The sequence below is a fragment of the Haemaphysalis longicornis genome, unplaced genomic scaffold (assembly GCF_048455015.1).
Source record: "Haemaphysalis longicornis isolate Haplotype H1 unplaced genomic scaffold, Haemaphysalis longicornis Haplotype H1 scaffold_3, whole genome shotgun sequence".
Taxonomy (NCBI): domain Eukaryota; kingdom Metazoa; phylum Arthropoda; class Arachnida; order Ixodida; family Ixodidae; genus Haemaphysalis; species Haemaphysalis longicornis.
The window spans coordinates 130,979,845-131,005,547 of NW_027526335.1; the positions used below are offsets into that span (position 1 = coordinate 130,979,845).

Here is a 25,703-nt window from a genome sequence, read left to right on the forward strand (position 1 = left end):
ATGCTACCTTGGCATCAAGGCTGCCAGAACCGAGGCCCTCGCTAAGCTTTCGCAGAATAATATGATGCGCATTCCTTCGTGAATGCCTGAAAATATTATCATTTTTTTAATTTTATGTGTACCACAGAATTCATGCGATATTTTTGTCGTACATTTTGGAAATTACTACACCTTACGTTTAATACTTCTTTGTGAATTAATTATATTGTATTAACTTCGTTAACTGAATATTTTATTCGAGCCTTATAACGCTCACTGTACTGTCATACGCCGGGGGTTGTGCGAGGGTATAGGCAGAGGTAGTCGTTTTAATTTTCAACTCCCCCCCCCCCCCCTTCCTTCACAAAAACAAAGAAACAAACAAACAAAATTGCAGTTGTAGGGGGAAGGCGGAATTGGAAGCGTCAACGACTCCGTCAATGCTGTACCCCCTCCTTCCTGGTTCGCAAAAAATTGTAGCGACCACCTGTCATTGAACGGAAACAACTGGTGAGCATTTTTTAAAAATACGCGGTACTTTAACCGTGGCTTCGCCACTGCGACACGCCACCAGTATCCGCAGAAAAATTAAAATTAAGAGAACAATCGGAAGAATTTGTGTGTGTACAGGCGCTAAACATGCCGAAGGCGCTTGAGTTTTAAAATTTGTTCAGATTATTAAAAATTTCTTTTAAAACTTGGATCCGCTTTATTTTCTTCTCTCCGAAACTAAGTGAACTAGAACAAATTACTTAACTGCCACTAAATGCCACTGGCTCACTGTTAACTACTTGTTATTCCCGCAGATCTGCCAAGCTGCTAGTAGCTTTTACGCGGGAAACCACACCAGATTTTTTGGGAAGCATACAAAAAAATTGAAAAGAAGGCTCTCTCGCTTTTCGAAGCTGCCACAGGATCCACGTAGCAATTTTCACCATTTCTCCATCTCTTTTGTTCCGTTTTTATTTTTATTAAAGCAAAAATATTGCAGCAGCTTGCACAGTGGTGCAAGGCTGGAGAAACAGCAGAGCTGGCGGCCCCTCTCCCTTCGTTGGAGACGCGGCTGTTGCACCTCATTCGAACTTGCCGCTAAAAAAGTTACCCATGACTGGCAGGTCCGGAGCGTTTTGTCCGCTGGATTTCACATCTTTCCTAAAGTGGATTGCGTTAGCACGCGCTAGAACCCGCGCCAACCGGGTTTGCGAACTCAGCGCTGTAGCGTGAACTCGGCGTCTATGCTCCCCACTTCAAGCGCGAACGCACGTGAACAGGCGAGTAGAAGAGCACGCGATATCACGCCACGAACGCTGGGCAGAGGGTTCCCGAAGGTCGAGCTGGCCGACGCTGGGCGCTCCTTACGAGGCGCACGCTCGCGTGTGCTCGCGGTCTTTTTTTTTTTTTTCTTTTTTTTTGGGTAGCGCTATACGGCGGAACTAAAAGCTTACACAGCTGTTAAAAACAATTTGGGGCAACGTTTTTTTTAACATGGCGGGTAAACCTTTGAATTTTTTATTATGGTTGAAGACAGCGTATGCGTATTTCGGATTTGTTCATAATCCCGTGAATAGCTTGGCAATATTCTCGCCATGTATAACAATACAATACTTACAATAACAATGTATGGTTCACACAGCAAGACCTGCCGTCAAAACCAACGTTACTAGAATAAGCTAGTAACGTTGGTCATAACTACTCGCGAAATTTTAAGCGAAAAGTTAATTGGAGCTCTGACGCAGACGAAAAGAACTTTCAGCCTCCGTCCCGTCCCCGAGAAACCAATCACAGCAAATAAAAACGTCATCCAAAAATAAAGCTTGCTTAGTAACACGCATGGTAACACGAAAGTACAGGTATCGATGCCTTTATTGTGGTCCCCAATATCCTGAGCGATTAGTATGATCAAATTGGTCTGATGAAGTTTCAAATTTCGTTCCGCCACGAGCGACTCTTCACAAACCGCGAGACTACTAACGGCACCTTGCGTCAAAAAGGAAAAGCACATCCAGTAAATTGAGCCTTCACGTTTTACGCTCACTTTCGCATTAAATTTATGCCCCTTTTACAACTAGTTTAACAAATATCAGTTGATTATATACACGAATATAAAAATTTAACTCCAAAATTAAATAATTCAACTTGAAAGTTGTATTTTTTTGCGAGGTTGTCAACATTATTGACAATATCCTTAAGGTACGAAACTGGCTCAATTAAAACGTAAACAAGGAAATGTAAACTGTTCGGGACGCTGAGGTAGCTGAGGGAAGACTAATGAGGCATTTTACCAACTTGCTGGTAAGTCCACGTTTATTTCTGACTTCACGCGTACCACCTAGTATCTGAAGCTAAGCGCAGCGAGCTGCGAAAGTGTCCCGCGATGGCAGGTGCTTTGTGTACGGCCAGTGACACCGAGTGACATCCCCGAACAGGAGGGGGGACTCATTGCAACCTGATTGCTAACTTCGTGCTCGCACGCGTTGCTCCCCGCGTTTCGAAAAGCTAGTTTTATGACCGATCTAGCTAGGCGCGAAGGAATCGATTGAAACAGTGCGCTGCACGTCGCGGCTTTGTTATCGCTGCGTGTGCGGCCGATCCCGCTTCGGCTCCCACCAATCATGGAGGAATGCATGTCTGCGCTTCGCACGGGAAAGTGGGAAGAAGACTCGTTTTCGAACGCTTCGTGGGCGAAATGGCTCCTTTCTTCGACGTGTATTGAAATTAACGGATATGTTCGCAACAGGCACGGCGAATCGAGTCAGTTGTAGCAGTTTTTAATCCGGTGTTTCAGTTTTTTCGCAGCGTGACCTAAATCCCGTTCGCTGGACGACGCCTTCTCGTTCTTGGGACGTGGAACGTAGACCTATTGTTGTCCCGAGCCGGTTCTGTGGACTGTCGCGGAAGGGAGAGGGCGGGGTTGTTGCTTTTGAAAACCGCCTTTTTGTTTTTTCCTTTTGTGCGCGGGGAAACGGTTGCGGTATTTTCTTTTTTTTCCTTTCGCTCGTTTTTATTTCGCCCGCTTTTCCGAACGTGAGGCGACAGGTGCTAGGCTTCCTTCCACGCGAGTCCCTATCACATGGGAAGTTCCCTTTGTCGTGGTGGCGCGTGGTCGCAGATAAGCGCTCCGTTCGGCCTCGAGGAGTTTGTAGTCTGCTTTTGAGACGATTGTCGCCCGCCTAGTTAGCCCCCTTCGCCGGTTTTTATCGCTCTTGACGGGATAGCGTGTCCTTTTTGGTTGCTGGGTTCGCGTCACGTGGTGGCTGCGAAGGAAGAAAAAACCGACATACTGCAGCCCGGAGCTGACCTTTCTGCTAGTTTGAGACCCCTTGTGCATAATTGTGTAGGAAATTTGCGCGCACTGTCTTTTTGCTTGTGCTGCCGGCCTGCTTTGCATATCGCGGTAAGTTCAGGCGAGCGCCAGTCATTCTGCCGTTTTATTATTTCTTATGATGCTGCAGTATTCGCAGTCTCGTAGTAGGGAGCTCTAAAAGGGGTGCAGTTCCCACGTGCAGTCATTTTCGCTTTTTCATGTTTTCCAGTGTATTTGTGTTACCTTTTGTCTTAACAGTTGTTAATCCGTTCTGGCCGTTTTGGCTATTTTTTGCAGTGCAGTGAACTTGAATTCACCCGATAACAATAATTTTCATAGCCCTCGAGCCAGAATCTGAAACGTTCTGGCGCAGTGGAAACACTGAATGCTTCACTTGTTGCGCCTGTAGCTTGTTTGCTTTACCATAACATGAATCGGGGAGGAAGCATCGTGGTTCAACTTAATAGACTCATGGAGAGTTGGGCCGGGTGTCTAAAGCTGACAGCCAATAGCTGGACCATCTGAGTGACAGAACGGCTACCAACAGATGGCACTAGAACTGCAGTGAGGAATTAGAGAAAATTACAAAAAATGGACTCGATAGCAAAGGATAGATGGGGGGTATTAGTTTTAGGGACGAGGCTTCTCGTCCTGCTTTGAACATAAATCGGCTGATGATGATGTCGGGGTTGTGGTCTCAAGTTGTATTGAAAAGCTGAGACCTTCAATGGTTTTATCTCCCCTACTTTGTTGCAGATTAATAATTTGCTGTGTGCATGCAAACCGTTGATGCTTGTGCAGGGCCACTTTGGATGACGACCCTTCCCCCCCTGTGGCCAAGTGAACAAATGCAAGCAACTGTAAGTTTACCAGATTTGGAGTTGATGAATGGAATGGTGTCTTATTGGGAGATGCTGTAGTCAAATGCCATTGTGTCTACAGATGTCTGTTTTAGCAAGTTGTAATTCATTTTTAGTGGACATCTAAAGCGGTTATTAGTTAAGCGGAAGGCATTCACGGATTTTATATTGAGTGTGAATTTTACGTGCAAATGTGCATGTTTATTGTTATGCCATAATGCAAAAGGGTTGTTTATTGAGCTAAACAATACGAGGTGCTTCATTTGGTTTGATCCTTGCCTCATTCACGATGCTTTGGTAATGAAAAGAGTGTGGCTATAAAGGTGGGGTTATAAAGCACAGGTAGCTATAAGGGTGGGGCGGCCAAGTATTGGAAAGCGCGGCCGAGTTGTGTGCGGTTGCAAGCGCCTCAACTGTTTCGGTTTTATAAGTGCTCGTGGGATTGAATTAAAGCTCCACGACCAGCCACAAAAATAGTGAGCGGTCAATGAGGTAGTCTGATACAGGTAATACTTACATGCACCTGTTTAGCTTTAGGATCTGGCAGCCAAAGCTGTGTCCAGCCACAGAAGGCATTGGTGGTTGCGATCTGACCGGTCTCTTTCATATTAACAAACTCCTCTTGCAGTGGGACGAACATCGTAGCCTCTCATACTTCATGCAGTGCGTACCCTCCCACTTCAAACATGTAATGAAGAGCGTTCTACGGGGAAATTAACCCTTGCCCGTTGAATGCACTGCACAACTGCTTCTGATGATGCACTCTTCATAGTTTTTGGGTTGTGGTTGATACTGTTCAGGGACCGATGGGTGTCCAACACTGTTCGGCTTTCCTCCATAAAAGCAGGTGCATCCCAGTCCTGATACACCATGGTAGATGCAATCTTCTCGATGATGGGAAACGAATGGTCTGTGACGTTAGTGAAGTCTGGAAAAAGTTGCATTTAGCTGCAGATTTTTTTCTGTGAATTCTCGTGTACAAAAATTCTCATATAAATTGAAATTGTATTTCTGCTGGAAAGGGTTCTTTGCAGTGTCGGTGCTCACTGAGAGATTTGTGCTGTCCAGCTTTCCTCGAAGAGGATGCCACAATGGGTGACGCAGCTAGTGCTTTTTTGCGGCCAGGCCTTGGGACATTCATGCTTGAGGATTTGAGCAACCAACCCTTTCGCTTTATGTAATGTTTACTGCTGTTCGAAACATCTCCTAGAAAAGTGCTAGAGTCAAGGAGCAACATACACACAATGCCTATGCAGACTTGCAACTGCTGTCAAAGACAGCAACACAGACACGTATAAAAACATGCAACAGTTAAATACTTCACTCGTCAACTGGTAATCGCTTGGTTGTAACTATTTTCTCAGGAGTGGATCCAGAAGGATGAGAGCCTTAGTAGAGTGTCATAAATATGGGGGAAAGTAGAGAAGCAGCCAGTACAGCAATCATCGTTGCACGTAAATATATGGGCCATTTCATTGAAGATGGTATCCTCGTAGCATGCAGTTGTGAACGCGAGTCTGTTGCATCTCCGTGTGCAATATTTTCTGGTGCCGAAACCAGTGAAGGTTGACCATGGAACTGAACAGGAGACCAGCAACTATGACGGTGGCTGCAGGCTTGTGGAACCCGCTACTGTTTACAGCGGCCTTGCCCTGACCTAGCTGGCCACAACTCGACGACAGACTGATCCGATGTTCCTGACACCATCACCGTCGTCTTTACTGACTACCTCCAGGATTGCCTGCCCACCCTGACATTAGTGACACCATGCGTTGCTGCCGTCACCGGTGCCACCTCGGCCTCGCCAACTGACTGCAACCCACACCACGACGCAAACGTGCGACTCCGTGCCCAGTTCTCTGTGCTTGGCGCTGACCGTACCACTCCTGACAGCCACGCTGATAAGCTGGACGCGCTGTGCACATTGTGGAACGAGGTAAGAGCAGAATTCAAGAGTGTTTTTCCGAGAGAGATCAAACTGTAACCTCGCCACCTCCATACATTCCTAACTGAAAGCTTTCCCACATCCTCTACAAAGGGAGAAGGTGCTAATCGAATTGGACTCCATCATTATAGACCTGATCAAGGAAGATATAGAGGTTGAGGGAGGAGACGTGTACACCCACTGCTTTTTCGCGCAGAGTGATTGTGGAACCACCAGCTGCCACACCCTAAGAAAAAGCAATGTGCAATTGGTGCCGGGTCTTTTGCCGAATTAGCTGTAATCCTCGAGAAGCCAAGGGCGTATTTGTGCTCATGAATTGTCGAAAACACCTTCACTGATGGCAACACACCTGTACAGAGAATCTTCTAAAACTTAAATTTTAGGAGGCTATGATACCAAGAGACGAAACTACATCGGCGTGCGATTATTGCTGCGTAACTGCTAGCCTAAAGAAACTAAAAGATGGATACTTAAATTACTATTTAATCAACTGATGACGGGAGGACGATGCAACACTGCAAGAGCTGTTAAGATGGGCATCTCAACATAAAACAATGCAGACGAAGCATTGCCACCGACCATTACCAGGAGCTCCGCGGGCAAAGTGGAAAACGTGAAGTGACTGCTCCTTCGTTGTGAGCCGTGGACAAGCAGTCCTGCAAGATTCCTTCTGGAACATTTTCTGGTGAGGTTAGACCAGAAAAGGATGACTAGTGAATGCAAGAGAGCAGTTGATGCTGCTGTTTTTCTTTCTTTTTTTTTTTTTTTTTTGTAAGGCTCTCTTGACTGGGGCGTCACCGACACAAGATTTAGAGCTCCATGCCAGGCAGCGCTCCGACTTAAAGGCTGTTAAGCTCAGACACAGCTCCTACTGATTTTATTTTCCTGGAAGAGCTGAGGAGACGTTTACCATGACAATCATCCAAACACCAAGAGGCAACCAAACCGCACGTGTGATGTCGGACATGGAGATTTCCACGCGCCACAAGACTTCCGCAGCAAGAGCCCATCCCTACGACTGCACGTTTCCCATCTGAGGGCAGGACATGGAGAAACTGGAAACCAAGTGGTACCATACCGATTATTTCTTTTTGCTTTCAATTTGACAGTACACCATCAGGAAAAGCATCAAGTACGTAGTCTGCCGCGTTAATTTCCTGGAAAAAGTTCTTCGCCATCTATTAAATTAGGAGTACTCTCTCATTCCTTCGTAAAAAAAAAATTCGTATGTGCGAATGGCTAAGATATTTAGAGGTTAGTCGCAGATAGGGAATTGGTATACAACCTTTAAAGGACAAAGTTACACGAGTCTGATTCTTCTTGCAACAACCAAGATTGAATCTAAAATTAATGACCTGCGAGGCTAGTGAATTGATCTATGTGAGGGCACTGCCACTGAAGCTTGTGAGAATGAGGATATCCACGTTGATATCCACTCCTGATCGGTGCCGTTAAAACATTGTGCGCCATTACTGCGAATGGGGATGCAGCTATTGATAAGTACTCCGTGAAGCATCGTCAAGGAAGCCAACAGATGGCTGAGCTTTCAGGTGTAGCCTGTACTTGGAACGGCCAATCAGCCTTTTCTGTCCAGTAAAAGTAGCAAGCTCAAATCAAGCAAAGTAAGGCCATGGTTGAGCAACATCAAAGGAAATATGCACATATGCAAGACCAAGCACTTCAAATGCCAGCTGTACGATGACCTCGCATGTTGCATAAAAAGGTTTGCCAAGCGTATGGGTAGCATCTTCAAGAAAAGCTGAGGGGTGCTGCTGTTAAGCTGGAGGAACGGAGAAAGCATTGCTAGCAAAGTAAAGTGGTGTCATCGCTGCCTCGTCACCATTAATACATGTCTTCCCTGAGCTACCACTTGTCTAACTTCAACCACTGATCATGCATTAGCATGTAACTAGTGATCATATATTGTTTAGGGAGCTTACTGCGTCTTCCTTCTCAAGCCTTTTAAGGACCAAAGTTTTATGGGCTTAAAGGGGCAAATTGAGTAATTTGAGAGCAGCTATATTATTTTAATTCTTACAAACTGAATGCTTTGAGTTGTACACAGCAAGCTTCCACCTGACAGACAGTACACACCAATGGAGACGGATGTGACCTGATTTTACTTCAGAGCCGCACTGAATAAATATGAACAAGCTGAGCATGCGATATATGTGCTGAATATATACTACTAGCTTAATGACGACGTTTGCCCTACATCAACCTTGACAAAAATTTGAACTGTGACAAAAAGGGGGCCACTGATGTATACGCCTCGAGCGCGGCCTGTAGGGGCGCCACTGAAATCCCCCTAGCGGCCCGTTTCGAAAGCAGGCGCGGGAGTCGGCGTCCCGCTCCCCAGTGCCGCCGCTGCTTTTGCGTCACGTCCACGACTGAGATTTACCGTGTGCGGGCGTTTGAAATCCATGTTTATGTGGAGCAGTCTTTCTGTTCGCAAATGAGGTGTGTTTTCGAGAGTGTAAATATTTCTGACGCGATCTTAGTGTTGTATATTCGATCTGTATAAGCGCCAGGTGTGTGTCACAGGCCAGCGTCGCGGAACCGGCGTGTGATGGAGCCGATTGTAGTTACACTGACCTGAATTTACTAGCAGTGTCTCCGTAACCACCGGTTCCTCAGATGTTCATTCTACGGCTATACACTACGATTTAAATTGGTTTTGTGCGCTTACATAATCAGCGGGGCTCTTATACCTGACAGCACGCCAGTTACGTTTGCCAATATTATAACTTTGATATTGATCACCACCATTTACGAGCCAGTCTGTGTTAATTTCGGGAATATTCAACAAAAGTACGGCGGACAATGCATACGTAATTATACTCGGGGATCAGCACATGACAAAGTCTTCTTGTCGTAAGGTGAGCGCCCGCAAACATTCATCTGCTCCTCTGCGAGCAGCGCGGAGACGGGCTTAGAATATCATCCGCGTCCGCGACTAATGCTTCTTCGAAATATCGTCACATGGCACAGGGAGCCAGCAGAATAAAGCAGAAACTGAAATCAGAGGGCCTTATCACAACCACTCTCTTCCAACGACACCTTTCATCGCTTGTTGAACAGCCTACCCTGTATACTTCCAAAAATGCGGCCGCCGTATGATCAGCTGTTCGTTGAAGTAGAAAAAGAAAAGGAAAGTAAACGCGATATTTGTGTGTGTGTGTGTGTGTGTGTGTGATTACTAAAACGTTCATTGCCTGATTCCGCTCCGCATTTGTACACAGCGTCCCCCTCCTCCCTCCCCCCCCCCAATGATCAACGATGTCTTGCGAAATAGCAGTGCATTTCGCGTATAGTTCGTCTAGTGAACCCTACCTGGCTTAAGTTTCGACGAACGTCTTTAGCATGTCAGAAGCTGCACTGTTTTCTTTATTTCCGTTAGAGAATTATGTTTCTTAATTCCGCACTTGCACAGCATTTATTTTTCCGTGGTTTCATTAACTTGCCTTGGTTTGTGGGCGCATATTTAACGACGCATAGCTAGGCTTGGAATATACTTAACATTTTCGCATGGTTTATATGCTTATAACAGGCATAAGTTATTGTCCGGGATTTGGTAATCACATCCCCGAAACATACCGTATTTTTCTGCGACGTATATATTCGAAACGAAGCCGCATTCATTGTCGATGCTGCAAAATGAAGCCAACCTCTCATTGTGCCAGTATCAGGTCTAAACGAGGCGACAGTAAAATTCATTTGTGCCTGATGTTTTGGAGGTGACAGGGGTGATATGCTGCTACCGTCGCCGACGCCCGGAAGAGCGGCGACGAAGCACGCAGAACCGCGTCCCCGGGTAGCTCTTGCAGGCGATCGCGTACTCTACGAAGACGCGGCTGCTTTATAAGTGACCTAAACGTACTCTTTGCCTATAGACGTCACCATAACAAGTTTTTTACAGGGCGCGGAAAGGTGAAAAGAAGGGAAACAGAACCTAAACACTGCACGCGGCCCTATCAGCCACGCAGCGCAAATCCCGTCAACGCCGCGGAGAAGCGGCGGCAGGCGGCGCAGCGATCGCGAAGCTCGAGGCGTATAACATAACCACTGCTACATTTCTCGGTGCAATACGCTTCTAATCTCATGGCTACCGCCATAAAAAAAGTAAGAAATCTCTCCCAGGGGGATGCAATATAACTTGCGTGCATTTGCATCGTGGCTTCTACCCTGAATTGTAAACCTCTCTCAGCCATGTGTCACAATAGCAGGCCATACAGTTTTTCTATTGCCTGGTGACAATTCATAATCCTGATTTTAGTTGTTTATGCAGCCTGACCAATGTAGGCCATCCTGCTAGACAGTGGGATCTCGTGCACCACTCTGGTGCAACATTTCGCAAAGAGCCTGGCACGTTTCTTTTTAGTGGCAGCACTGTGATGGCCGCTACTGTGGTTTGGTGACGGCGTCATAACTGAGCGAACGAAGACAGAAAGAAAACAGCGGAGGGAAGTCGGGTGGGAGCGTGAGGGGGAGGGCAGTTTGCTGAGCCCGCACGGGATGCCTGTCGGCGGCAACCCTTGGCAAAAGTGTGAAGGGTGTGGGCCTGCTCTCTACGGCATGCCAAGGAATGAGGCACACTGCGGTTGTGTACAAGCAAACTCTTTACTCACATCGTCCACCTCGTTGTTGCCCGTCCGGACATACACACACACACACCAAAACTCCCTGCAGTCCAGAACCCGAGTCCCGTGCGCGTGCCTCCGCACGGCATCACCCCCCACCGCTCTCCGTGTCCACCAGCGATCCCTTGGGCGCCGACGTCTCTAAGTCTTGCGGCCCGGTGGCCGCACGGCAGGCAAGGAGGGCGAGGGAAGGGAGCTCAAGGCGAGGGGCTCCAAGCAACGCCCTCTAGCCCAGAAGGTATCGTGCCAAGGCACTTCCCACATCTCTCCCCCCCCTCAAACACGGGGTACGGGTCCATCAATGAAGATTGTCCTCGGGGTCCTAGTGCACGTGGAACCGCTGGTCGGCACCCGGGGCCACCCTGTGCGGCTGTGGGTTGGACGGCACCCGCCAAAGTGTGGCAGCATGCTGCTCTGTTGCGATTGCCACCACGTAGGCGTCTGCAGGAGCACCTTCTCGGCGGCCCGGTGCAGGATTCCCCGGGACAGCCAGGTTTCTCTCGATATCGCCCCGGTCCCGGATCTCCGCTGCTCGGCGCCGGAACCGGAGACTCCGTGATGAGCCCGGGGTAAACCCGGTTGACGCGCGCTCGTAGAGGCTCGAAGCCCGAGAGCGAGCTGTAGGCTCTGCGCCCACCGGCGCCTCCACGCCAGGGTTACAGCTCTGCGAGGAGCTGAACAGGCCTCCAACCCATGAACAGGACTCCGCCGTCGACAAGGAGGCGAACCGCAGCCGCCTCGCATCTCCAAAGGGCAACAGGACTGCCGGACCGTGGCAACAGCTCCCGAATCGAACCAGAAAGGCCCGCTGCTCGGCAGGCCTTGGCCGAACTCGCAACGCCCAGGCACGAAACCACGCCTCGCACCACCAGGCCGGTGGCTCGATGAAACTCGGAAGCGATGACTGCGCAGAGCTGCAGGTTGCTCCGTGGCGGAACCACGTTAAACCCGTACCCGTGGGGAGTAGACACTACCGCACCCTCAGGTCGTAGTGATGGGTGCGAACCCTATCGCCGGCCGTTCTGTCATTAGAAGCGGGACTCCCACCTTCTGGTTCCACTATCGCCTGTTCATCCTCGGCTGTGCGAATGTGATAGGGAGATCGCTAACATGCACAGGACCCACCAGCTCGTCGCTTTCAAGCGACTGCTACTCATACGTGAGCAGAGTTGTCTGCGCCATTATTTGGTATGGCCCTTGCCATTTGTGTGCAAGTGCTGTGGTGAATCCGCGCGCAGCATTGCTAAGTGGGTGCATTCTCCTGAGCACTAGGTCACCGATGTTGTACACAAAGTGACAACGGCCTTTGTTGTACTGCTCGGCTTGCTCCATGCGCGCCACGTCGAGGTTCTCCCGAGCTGTGCGTTGCGCTGCCCAAAGGTGTTCCCGGAGCCTAGCTGTGTACTGCGACAGAGAAGGGGCGTTACCCGCCGCCGCATATAGCAGTGCATTTTCCATTGGGAGAGCGATCTCTTTACCGAAGTTTAGGTAACCTGGTGTCAAACCCGTTCCCCTATTTATGGTAGTCCTAGTCGCGAAAGCCAGCTCAGGCAAATGCGCGTCCCAGTCCTTATGCACCTTGCTTGTCGCAACCAGCATGCACTTCAGGTTCCAGTTCACCCTTTCAGTGATGTTGTTTAGAGCATGATAGGGACTTGTTTTCCTGTGCCGAATGTGCAACGCTCGACAACAGTCTGAAAAGACTTTGCTTGTGAAATACGAAGCATTGTCAATGATCAGGTCGGAGGGTAAGCCGAAACGAGTGAATGTCTCCAACAGCTTCTCTACGATCCGCTCCGACGCTTGCTCTCTAAGGGGAAACAACTCCACCCACTTGGAAAAGTGGTCCGCTATAACCAGAATGAACTGGTTTCCTTGCACGGATCTTGGGAGGGGTCCCATTATGTCACACGCTACAATCTGCCACGGGTAGCTGCTTTCCACCGGCTTAATGAAACCCACAGGTTTCCCAGCACGCAACTTCGCTACCTGACAAAGAGGGCAAGTTCGGGAATAGCTCGACACATCTCTCCTCATGCCTGGCCAGTTCGCGACACGGCATAACTTGTCGCAAGTCTTACTGCTGCTGCCATGTCCTGCCAGCGCTGAGTCATGAAAGTACCGCATGAACCGTTTCCGCAACCTCTTTGGGACAGCGACTCGAAAGGGGGATGAAACCGCCTCTTCGTTGTCCAGTTGGGGAATGTAGCGAAGTAATAAGCCATCGTCGCGATACGCGTCAAACCCCTCAGATACGCGTCAAACCCCTCAGTGTTACCTGTGCAAGCTACGCCGCTTGCTAGCCTTTTCAGCACCCGCTGGCACAGACCGTCTGCTTTCTGGGCCTCAATGAGCTCTTCCTAACTCACTACCTCCCTCCAAGACAGATTCCTTTCTGCCTCTGTTCTCGGGGGGCGAGAAATCGCCGCTTTGATATGCCGCTTCTCTCTCTCTTTGCGGCCGGCCCCAACTTCTCTGTCCGGCCCTTTCCTCCCCCTCTCGGGGCGTCACGCGCCGCCAATTTAACCGCTAAACTCAGCGTGCGCACTTTCGCCACCCCCTTCTGATAAGGGAAGCAAACTTTCCGCCAACATTCGGCGCTGATCATCGTATCTTGAAAAAAGATGGGACGATCGCTTCTACATCAGTGCTCGTCTTTCCTGACGCCTCTCCCTGGCCTTCTGCAGTGCAGTAGAGTTTATGTGCCCCGCGCGGTTGTAAACCGTGCATCGGCGCGTTCGCGAAAGGAAAGAAAGGGGGTTGCGGCCCGTACTGATAGCCGTTCCTCCCCATGTCGAGCACAACACCCTCCCTCGAAAGGAAATCTCTCCCCAGTATGATTGGAACAGACAAACCAGGCAAGCAAACAAAACGCTGTCTGCGCTTTCTGCCTTTAAAAACGAGCGTGAGTCTCACAGCTCCCTCTGCATTTGCCGAACCCGCTGCTAAGCTCAAGGGTGTCTCGGTGGGCCTAACCCGGATTCTCCTTCTCCAGCAGGCCTCAAACATTTCGTCTCCTATTAGAGACTTCGTCGAGCCTGTGTCGACCAGTGCAAAAAGTTCGCGATCGACCAGTTGCACTCGCATGAACGGGGCCAACGAGGATGGGTCCCTGTGTGCCCTACATGCGGAGGGGGCCAGCTGCCCGCCGGTGCGAGCGTCGGGGTTGTGTGGCGGCTCCCCCGCACCCCCTCCGAGTGGGCCCCCCTTCTCGCTTTCTGCCGGCTGCCGGCGATCCGCGTTTCCCTGCGTACTGCGCATTTTCTCGGGGCATTGACGGGAAAAGTGGCCAGGCTTGCGACAAAACCAGCACAAACGGGTCGTTTCGTCCTGCCTCCCTCTTCCGTCGTTTGCGTTGCTTTCGATCGAGGAGTTTGTGGGGCCGTTATCCTCTCCCCCTCCCGACCAGGCGCAACCCAGTTCAAGCGATTCCTCGGGTCTCGGCGGCAACCTGTAGGGAAGCTCGGCGAGTAAATCCGCCTGAATTACGTGTGCTTCTTGTGCGAGGGCCTCAAGGTTGCGGACACTCTGGCCCCGCAAGTACGGTCTGAAACGTGGGTGGCATTGTCTGCACACGCGCGCTACCTTGACCGCGTCGGCTGCCTCGGGGTCAGCCCGTTCGTACAGCTCCTGCATCGCACGCACATACTCGAGGAGGCTCTCCTCAGGGTGCTGCGTGCGAAGGGCAAGCTCGTCCCTCATACGGTGTTCTTAAAAAGGTGGCAGGAATTCAGCGCGGAAGCGATCCTTAAAAGCTGCCATCGACTCGAAAGCCGGTTGGCAGCGCCTCCAACGCGCAGCGCTTCCAACTAGTGCCACGGGCAGGACCTGCCTCAGCACGTCATCATCCGATGCGCCTACCGCAGTCTGGTACGAATCCAGTTGCTGCAGGTATTTGTAAACGGATTTCACGTCTCCGTAGCCGGAATAGGAGGGAACCTCAATATTCAAACGCGGCTTCGAGGATGGCACTACAGGACCCGTGGTGGGGGCCGCTGGCACCGAACAGAGCATTCGGGTCATCTCCGCGAACATCACGGTCATCTGCCTCGTCATTGAGGCGAGATCTGCGGGCTGCAACTGATCAGCAGCCTCCTGCGCAACGGCGTCCGCCACTGACTCCCCCCGAGCCCTGTGGCTCCTCTTTCTCTCCTGTCTCTCTCTGTGTGGTAGGAGCCATTCCCAGCGAACCAGCCAACAAAAAGCTGGCTCAACCACGCCAAACTGTACACGCGCTGCTACACAGCAAACCGCGCTAACTACATACAGAACGCGACAAACCCCCACACGCAAATCTACAATGGAAGCAAAAAAAGGAACGTTAAGACAATACATACGACCAATGGGGCTGAACTACAGCCACATTAAAATACAAAAAAAACTGCAGTAGGGGCACGTCAAAATACACAAGCGACAAATATCCCTACAAACGTTACATACACTCGCAATGTTAACACTTAAACCGTTGCCGAATCAACAGAAAAAAAAAAAAACTAAAGAAAAACTTCAGGCTTCCACAGCCATCGTAAACATAAGCAAACTAATATACCGGCCTCAAAACTAATTTACAAAACATGCATCTATATGGCTCAAAGCCCCGGGTATCCTGCTGCCAAAATAGCACTTCCTTCTCGGAACAAAGGAATGCCGTCCCAAACCGCAGTGGGCCCCTTTCCGGCAGCCGCAAAGAGCAAATGTCCACGGGTGGGCTTGACATCAGCCCCACATTCGGGCGCCAGATGTGAGCCTGCTCTCTACGGCATGCCTAGGAATGAGGCACACTGCGGTTGTGTGTAAGCAAACTCTTTACTCACATCGTCCACCTCGTTGTCGCTCGGTCCGGACATACACAAGCACGCACACACACACCAAAACTCCCTGCAGTCCAGAACCCGAGTCCCGCGCGCATGCCTCCGCACGGCATCACCCCGCACCGCTCTCCGTGTCCACCAGTGCCATCCCTCGGGCGCCAACGTCTCCAAGTCTTGCGGCCCGGTGGCCGCACGGCAGGCGAGGAGGGCGAGGGAAGGGAGCTCAAGGCGAGGGGCTCCGAGCAACACCCTCTAGCCCAGAAGGTATCGTGCCAAGGCGCTTCCCACAAGGGGAGGCCGTGAGGCATTCTCCTTGTTGCATGGCTCATCCGAACCACGTGACATTTGCGCGGGTGGTTCAAACATGATTTTAACGCATGCTTTGCGGCGTCAGCGCGCTGTGAGGTAACGTCAGGGTAGCGCACACTGCCGTGCGTTCGCAAATCACGTGATCACTTTCTGAGCAGCTATGCACCGTGAAAAAGGACAGCAGTTCGCGCTGCACACAAACTTCACATTAGGGATTATGGTAATCATCAGCCATTTTTTTGCATGCACAACACTTTTGCCCAGCAGTAGTGCATGCGTAAAGGATGGCACAAAAAGACAGTCATGACATTGGGACCACCATTTGGTCAAAATTAATCCTGAGCCCTCCACTAGGGCGTGCCTCATAGCCCAGGTTTAGCTTCTGCGGCGCGTTAAACATTATAATCATAATCACACAGATAGGGAGGTCTTTGGGGCCTCATGGTAAACAGGGAAGGGGAAGTTGTGTCAGCACACCGTCTTAGCCGCTTTCAGCAAAAGAAAGCAACCTTTTGAAGAGGGGGTTGCTGATGCACATGGTTGCCGGTTGCCGAGTACAAATCTCCAAAGGGAATGTCCTGTGATGCAGGCCCTCACTGTGCTTGTGTTTTCGCTTGCGGAGTGGAATAAGGGCAAGTGTGAAGAACACAATGTTTTGTTTGAATGAACGTATGTTTCTCCATTTATGTATCGCATCCTTTTTTCATTCCATGGGCGTATATGAGTGTTTTCTAGTTTCTTTTGGCACAAAACGAGTTGAGCTGCTAGTGTAGGTTTTATTCTTCCTATAGCTTTGTCGTGTGTGATGTTCTCTGGCACGATGAATTTCTTGATTAGTTAACGACGCCTTCATAGGCCACCCACCTTCTGTCGTCACCAGCCCTTCAGATGCGTTACGTCCAGCTGTCCTGGAAGCTCTGTTCCAAGCTTGGCTTTAGGTGGTGTTATTCCTGTCAACTGATGTGCAGTGTTTATTCTGCCATACAGAAAACGCAACAAACGAACACTGTGAGAACCTGACGGCTCCCTGGCCAGCGCCCTCTTCAGTTTGCCGACATCATTTTGCTTGTCCATTCATGGCAAAGGGGTATATGGAGGTTGCAATATGTCTCAAGTGAGAATTTTTTAGTGGAAGTACTGAATTTTGGGGTGACACAAATATGGCCCTGTTCTCTTGTACGGTCTTGTATGGTACACCAAACATAGCCAGCAGAGAGCGCCGCACACTGATGACCACTGTCGATGTGAAGCTCTTCGTTGGTCACATTTCCAACTACTTGGGGAAAGCGTTGATAAGGACCACAACATTGGCTGTGTCCAAGTTGGAACTGCAGCCTTCTGCAGATCATCCTGAGTTATCTCACACCGCCTGCATGACTTGACAGTTGTTTCTGTCTTGGTGTCCAGGCCACACTAGCAAGCCTTCATGGCAACAATTTTTCCTTGCTTGTGGCTCTGTTCTACCCAGTTATATCCTGTTCTCGTGTGGCTGCAGGTATGATGACCCTTGAGCCTCAGCTGATGTATCCTTTGATGGATAGCAAGTTCAGTGGCGCCCACCTGCAGTATTGTGGGAAACTGTCTCCCTGCATTCACGGCACGGTGCCATTCTGTGCCACCTAGAAGACCTCCGTGGGCATTGGGCCTTCTTGTGTGGGTGTAACTGCAATTTCAGCTGTCAACTGTGGTCGCAAGAATTCAAATGTGGGAATGCTTCCACGTTGGGGAGGTTCTTCTGTGCATTCCTGCTGTCTGCTAAGCGTATCCACATTCTGATGGCGACTACGAGTGCATTACTGTAGGTCGTAGCAGTACGCTGTGAGTTTAATACCACCTTTTCATCCAGGGCAAAAGTGTTTCTAAGGTAAATGCTTCCATTGTCCGAGAACACTCATCTCGGCCCACAATGTACTTGTGAAGGTGGGTGGTAGCAAAAACTACAGTGAATCCTTCACGTTTGAGTTGCGTGTAATTACACTCAACGGCACGCAATGTCTGGGATGCAAATGCAGTTGGTACCTTCCTGCCTTGACCGTCCTGCTGTGTGAGCATGGCACCTACATCGTTAGGTGAAGCATCACTTGAAATGAATTGCGGGCTTGCTTTTATTGTAGTGTCACGGGGCAACTTTCGTCAAGCACAGCCTTTTGATGCTGTTGCTCCCATTTTTAAGTATTGTACTTCTGCAAAAGTTAAGGCAGGGTTGATGCCACTGTATCATGGCATTCCAGAAAGTGGTCGTATAAGGCTAGCGTGCCCAAAGAAAAAGACTATTTGTCTGCTTACTCATCGTGCTGGATACTTCACGATGGCTTGTCTGTTGTCCTCGGATGTTTGCATACCTGTTGGGTCAGTCTTGTGGCCCAGAAAAATAGTTGGCCACACCGAACTGACACCTGGATTTGCACCGTCGAAGGTTTGCCAGAGCCAGCCACCGGAGACCTGATGCCAGATGTTCCTTGGGTTCAATTTTCAGGGGCGAAGCCCCTTAAGGGCCCGGTCTGTCGGTGTCTCATGTCGTCGTAGCAGCATGTAGCCACGACACTTAAAACACCAAGACACCCGTTTTCCAACACCTCGGGCTAGAATGCTTCGTGCTTCAAAGACAAGAGACTTTTACAGCAAAGCTGTATACCTCTACCCCCCAACGGTATCATCTCCGTGGGCAAAAACGCCAAGGCACCAAGAATACACTTATACACTGCATACTTTGTCCCTCCCCAGGTTTCATCTCCGTGGGCAAAAATTCCCAGGTACCAAGAATGCACTTACACACTGCATGCTTCACCCCTCCCCAGGTTTCCCGTTAGTGAGGTGGTCTGGGATTTTTTGTAACTTGCTCACCCTTCGGAGTCCAGCCTGGCTGTGACACATTCACTGTACTGCAGCAATCCGCATTAGAATGTTTTGATGAAAACCTGTCCCTCTTCCCAGAAGTCGGTGCCTCCAATGATGCGTGTAAGGCGAAGGGGTCGTGTCTTGAAACACTGTGGGCTTACCATATGCTTTAATTCCAGGTTTACTGGTGGGCCTGTGTGTTGCGTAGTGTCCTCACAAAATATCTTCCTGCTTCCGTACCAGCTGTGCGTGGCCGGCCACCTTTGTTGTCTCGTGAACGTTGCAAAGCTTGATGCCCAGCTTGTCAAACTAACTGCGTCTGAGCAAGCTTTGTCCGGTGTCTGTCCCGGCCAACGAGAAGTGGTAGTTGGCTAGTTGAGTTCCTGTGACAGACTGTTACTGTTGCTGTTTCGGCGACTTCGCTTTGCTGACCTGACCAGGTGTGGAGGTAGATGTCGTTCGGCCTCAGAGGTGGGACTCTTGGCCTTTCAGAGGAAAATGTCTCACTAACCATGGTGCAAGCTGCACCGGTAGGAAGGTTATCTATGATGAAAATCAGGTAGTTGGAAAAGGGGATATTTGGCCAAATGCTTGGCCAAGCAGTGCTATCTGGCTACTATTGTCTCCTGTATGACATGTCACACTGGGACATAGCTTACCTCCTGTTCTTTCCTTGTGTAGAAACTAGTTGCCTTATGCTTTGGGCATGCAGGGACAGATGGAAGTTCATTCCACTGGTCGCACTCCAAGCCTCGTGTTTCATCTGGTTGTTGTTTATTGTGCTGCTCTTGTTCAAGCAACAGGCGCAAGCATTGTGACGAATCAATTTTGTTCTTGAGCATCCGTCTGTGCACCATGAGGCCAGCGCAGGGAAAAGTCTGGACCATCACTCATTGCCCGTCAGATGTGTGCTGGCCACTGTTTTTGTGGCACCGTCGTTTTATTATTTTGCCCGAGATTAAGCTAGTGAAGATTGCTGCGTGATGGGTGGCAGTTAACGTGATATGCTCCATACAAACTCTCCGTCAAAGGTGACGGGGGTGTATTATCATCTACAATGTAAGCCGTACCATAATTTGGCCCTTTGAATAAGGAAAAAGAGCTGACAAAAGACATTCCGTAGAAAAGCGCAGTGCAAACATTGTTTTGTAGCGGCCACTTCGTCAACCGCAAACACCTACCATCATCATCATTAGCCACTGCCTCCAATTGGCATCAGTGCGTGGCTTCGGCACGCAGGCCAAGCCACACGCTAGGAGAGAACACCCAGGCTTCTTTCTGCACTGCCCAGCCACAATCTGCGGGTGCTCCTTGAGTTGTGGGTTCCTGCTGCCACTGAGTCTCCTCATTTGTGAAGTTATGTACGCCCTCCCGCACAAACACAGTGGCGCCTACATTAATTGGGCACCCAGACGTCGGCAGCATGGAGACCAGTTTCACCTACCCACTGCCCACTTCCCATCCTTCGAGCGACGCTACCCCTGAGCCTGATTCCTCAAAATGGATGTGCACTTCATCATACGCTCCATCGACTGACAGACCGAGCGCTACAGCATCACCACCGCCCTGCTTCCTGCTGACCTACGCTGTGAGCTCCTAAGACGCGGTGAGCGGCCCTACAACACCCTGCAGGCCTACGTGATGGTGCACCTCAGCACGACTCCTTTCCGACACAATGACACATCATTGCCCCCTACCAGTGATTCCTCGCCCGCCACAACGCACGATGGAGATGGAACTGCATAATCCTTTGTTGGGACTTGGTTGTCTCACCACAGCCACCCACTGTTGCGACTGGCCATCCGAGTGCAGTCACCGGTGTAGTGACGCTGCCCCGCTCCATCCGCTAACGACGCGGCACAGAGCAGAGTGATGAAGTTCTCGAGCTGACAAAGAGTTGAAGCAACATTTATATGCAGCATGTACAAGGGTAACAAAAGCGTTACATGGCTTGCACAAAGGCGACAGCACCTTGCCACTTGGTGCCTTCGAAGCTCTTGCTGTGCTTCCCGGCTGGTTTTATACCCCCGGGGGTCCATTGCAGCCGTGAGTGGTTGGAATTGCTCCAATCAGGGCTCTCGGTGGTCAAAGTTTGAATCCGACGAATGGAGGCGAAGCGATTGTGTCAGCTGAAGCCGCCACCTCCAGGCATATAGCTGTGTCCGCCGTGGGCCCTTCGTCCGAGGCAGTATAAGGCCCAGCCATTGAGAAGAGAAAAGGAGAGGCGACTCTCCGGATCCTGCAAGTTCGGGCATGTCTGCCGCGGGCGGTTTGGCTGAGGCGCGAATCAGCCCCGCTGTCGGCACGTTGCCTGGTGTGGCGAATTTGGGCTGGGCGCTGTGGCACAGCACCAGCTTGCAGCATCCCTCGTGCCCTTACGAATTTCCGATGCGAGAGCTTAGCAACGTTGCACCACCACCCTGCTTCGCTGAAAGTTATCCTACCTTCGCCCACTCCAAGCTAGCTGCACCCAGTCACTCGATTCCTGGGTATTCCATTACTCCACTTATTACAGCGGCCTTGCCACCCCTCCTGCCGTTCTACCCCAAGAACCCCGAGGTATGGCTTTGCCAGATGGAGTTCTTTTTCAACACCCGGAGACACGTGTCGAAGACACAGCTACGACCCGCATTTCGATCATGTATGATGTGCCAGGCGCGTCCTCTTCAGCTCCACTGCAGTTGCCGCATTACACCCACGGTACGCACATTTTGTCACTCATTCCCAATCACGATGAGAGCCTGTCCTCCAACGAGCTGCTACCATCCCGTACGACCTACTGAAACCTGGACACCGCCGTCGAGTTCGCAAGCGCTGGCTACGAAGGTGGTCATCTGCGCTGGCCTGGCAGCAAGAATTCCACGTTATCTGCCTGCTCCGACACTGTGAGTGCCCGAGGCGAAGGAGCTGGATCCATCGTGGTTTTCCCGTTCACCACCTCCTGCTTGCAGTGACTTCTGCACCACGAAAATGCCGCGGTCAGCATCGGCGACACTTCCCGCTGCCGAGTCAAGCATTCGCCTTGATGCTGCGCCTGGCTCTACCCTCTCCACCTCCGCTATGACGGATGAGGCGTGCTGCTACTACTATTTATTTCAGATCCTAGTCCATCATTTGCACTCTCATCTGTTAAAGTCGCTGATCAGAGCTGTTGGAACTGGCAAAACCGTTGTGCTTCATTCAGCAGTGCGACCTAGGACCTGTGAACCTAGAATCGCTTTGTAGTGGAAGGCCTCTGATATGTTCGTTAGGGATCTCCTGCTTTTCAGGTCATAAACGCTAAGTTTACAGCACTAAACAAGGTGGAGGGAAGAAACTGGCGCACGCTGCACTGTATGTCTTCCTGTTGCTAGTTGTGTTTCGTTTTTAGCACTCCTTTTCCCCCAGGTCGCTTTCCCCACTGTCCACACAGCAAGGCTCACTATAGTGACACTTCAGAATCAACATCTGATGTAATTGTCGTACATTTCCCCTTCAAATGGTGCGTGGATGCAACTAGAAGACATGCACCCCTACGGTGGCTTGTCTACCACCAGTTGTGCTTTCAATGCTACAAAAACATGCGCTGTGATGGAGTTCATAGGCACTTTGCAATGCTATGTCACTGTTTCCATAGTTGTGCTTATGCAACGTGCAATCACGGGGTCCCTGCATCATCTTTCCACACAGTTCGTAATGTCCTGCTGGGAAGGCCACTTGCGAAGCCATCTGGGAGGTAGTGCTGCATTCAGCGTACGGTTGCCCCGACAAACAGTGAAGAGCCAGAGGCGAACTTAAAAGACACTGAATCGCATTTGCATTATTTTTTGGCTGCATTGTACAGTAACTATTGATTTGACTATTTGAAGTCTAGTGCCTTAGTTTTATCTGTAGTGGGTGCCACAAGAGACACTTTGTACTGTTTGCACCTGCCACGTTGTTTACTGTGTTACACTGGTTTTCAAGGCATTTTTTTGTGCTGCCTCAGCCTTCAAGATTGTGATTTTTGCCCACTTCATGGTTATAAACAAGTTGATGTTTGCTCACGCACGGGTTGTCCAGGTAAAACGTGCTAGCAGTGCACAAAATTTAGCCCCGCAGACTTGCCAATGGGTTACATATCCTACGTCCACAAAGTGGCGGTGAGGATGTTGCGAGGGAAACTACACCTTGGGACACGCTTTCCTCATTAAGTCTGAGTAACAAATGGGCTGAGAAAACTATGAACATGGCTTGCAGGTTCTGGGCTTTACTAATGTGGTGAAGTAATTGCAGTAGAACCCCAATTTACGACTTTCTCTGGACCGTGAAAAATCGTCGTAAAATGCGGGTGCCGTAAAATCTGAACAACAATTACGCTTATAAATACAGTATCACGTGACAGATTTGCAAGAAACTTCAGTGTAGACTACAAACTAATGCTTGCAGGGTTCAGAAATCCAAATCACACACAAAAAAAAGTAAATTTTAAAAGAATAATGCATTGCAGGAGCCTATCACGCTGTATTAAAACATTGTACCACAGTCCACTGTTGTGATTCCTGCCAGCCAGTGCGAATCATGGCACACACTGTCACGACAAACACATATGGAAGCCTAAGCCTGTCAACGTAACCTCGTTGGCTAATCACTGCTAAGTGGGAGGAATGAACACCTGCGCACTGTCCTCGCGACCACTTCAGAACAGGAGGAAATGCCAGCGAGGAGAGGGGGAAAGCGATTGTGCAAAGGAGCAGGCCGCTGCTGCAGGGGAAAGAAACAAAAGATGAGATGGAGGAGAAAGCTATGCTGGAGAGAAGTGATTGAGCAGGCTTACGGTCTGTGGAACAGGCCTGCATCACTTTCATTTCTTCCGCTGGTCGGTCATCGCATGGGTCGTAGGATAACGTGGGTCGGGCATGAAATTGCGTTGGATAACCGAGGCTTTCAATGCATAGCTTCTATGGGACTCTGCCAGGACTCAGCAAGTTCGTCGTATAACCCGGGGACCCATAACTGGGGTTCCACTGTATATACATTGAGTAAAGCTTGCTTTGGTGTCCCCGAAGTGTTTAATACCTGGTGAGAGGAACAACAAAGCGACGGAACAGGCAATGTACGGACGGAATGATGATACCTGGGAAACGCATGGGTCTTTATATAACGGCAGTAAAGGTTTCTTGGTTCTTGTGTCTAAGCACATACCTGCCAACTCTTCCCGAATTATCCGTAAAATGTATGAATTTCCACCCATTTTACGATTTTACGAGTCTTGCCTGAAAAAAAGGGGGGGGGGGGGGGGCATCTAATAAAACGCACTAGTACCTTACCCTTGTTATCATCACTGGCAGGAACTGCGACTTCTGTCATCTTCTCGGGGTGGGCTATGCATCCATAGCATGTTGTTCGTGGGCCAGTTAGGACTCCGTGTTTGCGTTCATAGTGCAACGGTGGGCTCGAAGCTGCGACAGTACTACCAAGTGTCTTTGAAATCGTACACGTCAGAATTGCCATGCTTCGTGCTGTCGAAGAAAGGAGAGAAGTTTGGATTTTGCACCACGTGCACCTGTGATGTGAACCTTTCTCTTGGTGGAAAGTCTGACATCAAGGTCCACATCCCTTTGAAAAAGCACCAGGGATACGTGCGAGCCGCAGGCAACCAGTCAAGCCTGACAGGTTTTGTGCGCAGCGATAGCGACTTCAGTGAGATTCGTGCACAGCGTTTTAGGGCGCAGCCCTTTGGCATTCGTCCCTGGGCTCAGCCGCGTGGGTGTCGTCCTGACCGAGCGAACGATGCGAAGACCACTGAGTGAAAGAAAGCGAACGATGGGGAGACCAATGAATAAAAGAAAGCAAAGGAGGAGAGTGTTGCGAAATTCAGAGGTGAGGGCGGTTCGCCATGGCGGCGCGAGACAGCGCTCTCCGAAAGTGTGCGGTGGGGGTGGGGAGGGGGCAGTATGCTGTGCCTTCACGAGGCGCTTGACAGCGCAACGCTTGGAAAATACATGAGGGGGTGTGCGCATCACTATGATGTGCGTTCGCTTCCTAAGACGCAGTGTGTAGTCCCTTCCTGAGATGCACTTTGCGTCGCCGACGCACAGGCTCACCATAGCTGCCGTCGAGAGAACTCAAGAGTAAGTGCTGCTTCAGTGCACTGCTGCTGCACCCAAATATTGCATTAGAGAGTATCGTAATCGCCAGCCAATTTTTTTAGTTGAACACAGAATGTTAATCCTTTTGACATAAAAAAAAATAATTGTGCTGCCCACCCTCCCCCTGGTCTGTGGGTTTTACGAATTTCCAAGTCACCAGGTTGGCAGGTATGCTAAGCGTGTTGAAACATGTACCATTGCCGGCTGTCTGGGCTAAAACTTGCTACCTTGTGCGGTCGACATGTCAAGATGTCATCACGGTACACTTACTGATGTTTAAGTGGGCTTCTGCTTTGCAACACACAAAGCTTTACTGGGTAGAGTGGCCCTTTACTGGACGTAGTGGCGCACCTGGCTTGGGTAGCATCAGGAGGCCATTCAGAATGTGGCTACCAACCTTTTATTTCTAAAGGCACACACTGGCATCTTCAAATGCGATCGTAATAAAAAATGACCAGTTAGGCATGTGCAGCCAGACAGCAGTTGCGCGAATGCCAACACAATCGCTGCCACAACAGCTTGGAAGAGAGGGGAGGCATGTCTTTACTTTGTACCCTGATGGACTGGCAACAATTCTTCAGTGTGCACCAGGGACATGTCTGGGTGCGTGTGGTATTTTATTGCTGCTGAAAAAAAAAAAGAGTAGAACAGTGCAGAAAGTTGGGCTAGCTAGTTGGTATTGAGCATAAGAGGATATGAACCCTGACTTATCAGGACATACCTTCTTTACATCCCTGTCCTGTTGTGCTCATGTCTTAATGCTTGAAGCAGGAGAAAAGCTCTTCTTGTTGTTTCTGCTAGTTTGCCTCCTGGCGTGGGGTGTTCAAACAGGGGGCAGAACAACCGCCAGTGTATGTGTGGCTGCTGAAGCCAGTGCATATGTTGACGGGTGGTTGCTGGGCTCTCG

The 25,703-nt window shown here is 50.0% G+C and overlaps 1 protein-coding gene across 7 annotated transcripts in view; it reads left to right on the top strand.

Annotated features, from left to right (window-relative positions):
• The first annotated feature begins 2,140 nt into the window (after positions 1-2,140).
• Positions 2,141-25,703, top strand: part of LOC144175087 (uncharacterized) — a 34,365-nt gene continuing 10,802 nt past the window's right edge. The window contains exons 1-3 of one of the 7 annotated variants that reach the window (XM_077704145.1): positions 2,141-2,271; positions 4,085-4,143; positions 5,786-6,079. The gene's annotated coding sequence lies outside the window, so the exon portion shown is untranslated. Of the gene's footprint in view, positions 2,272-2,378; positions 3,374-4,070; positions 4,144-5,785; positions 6,080-25,703 lie in introns of those variants that run through there. The other 6 variants (XM_077704142.1, XM_077704147.1, XM_077704146.1 and 3 more) reach the window with 6 other exon arrangements.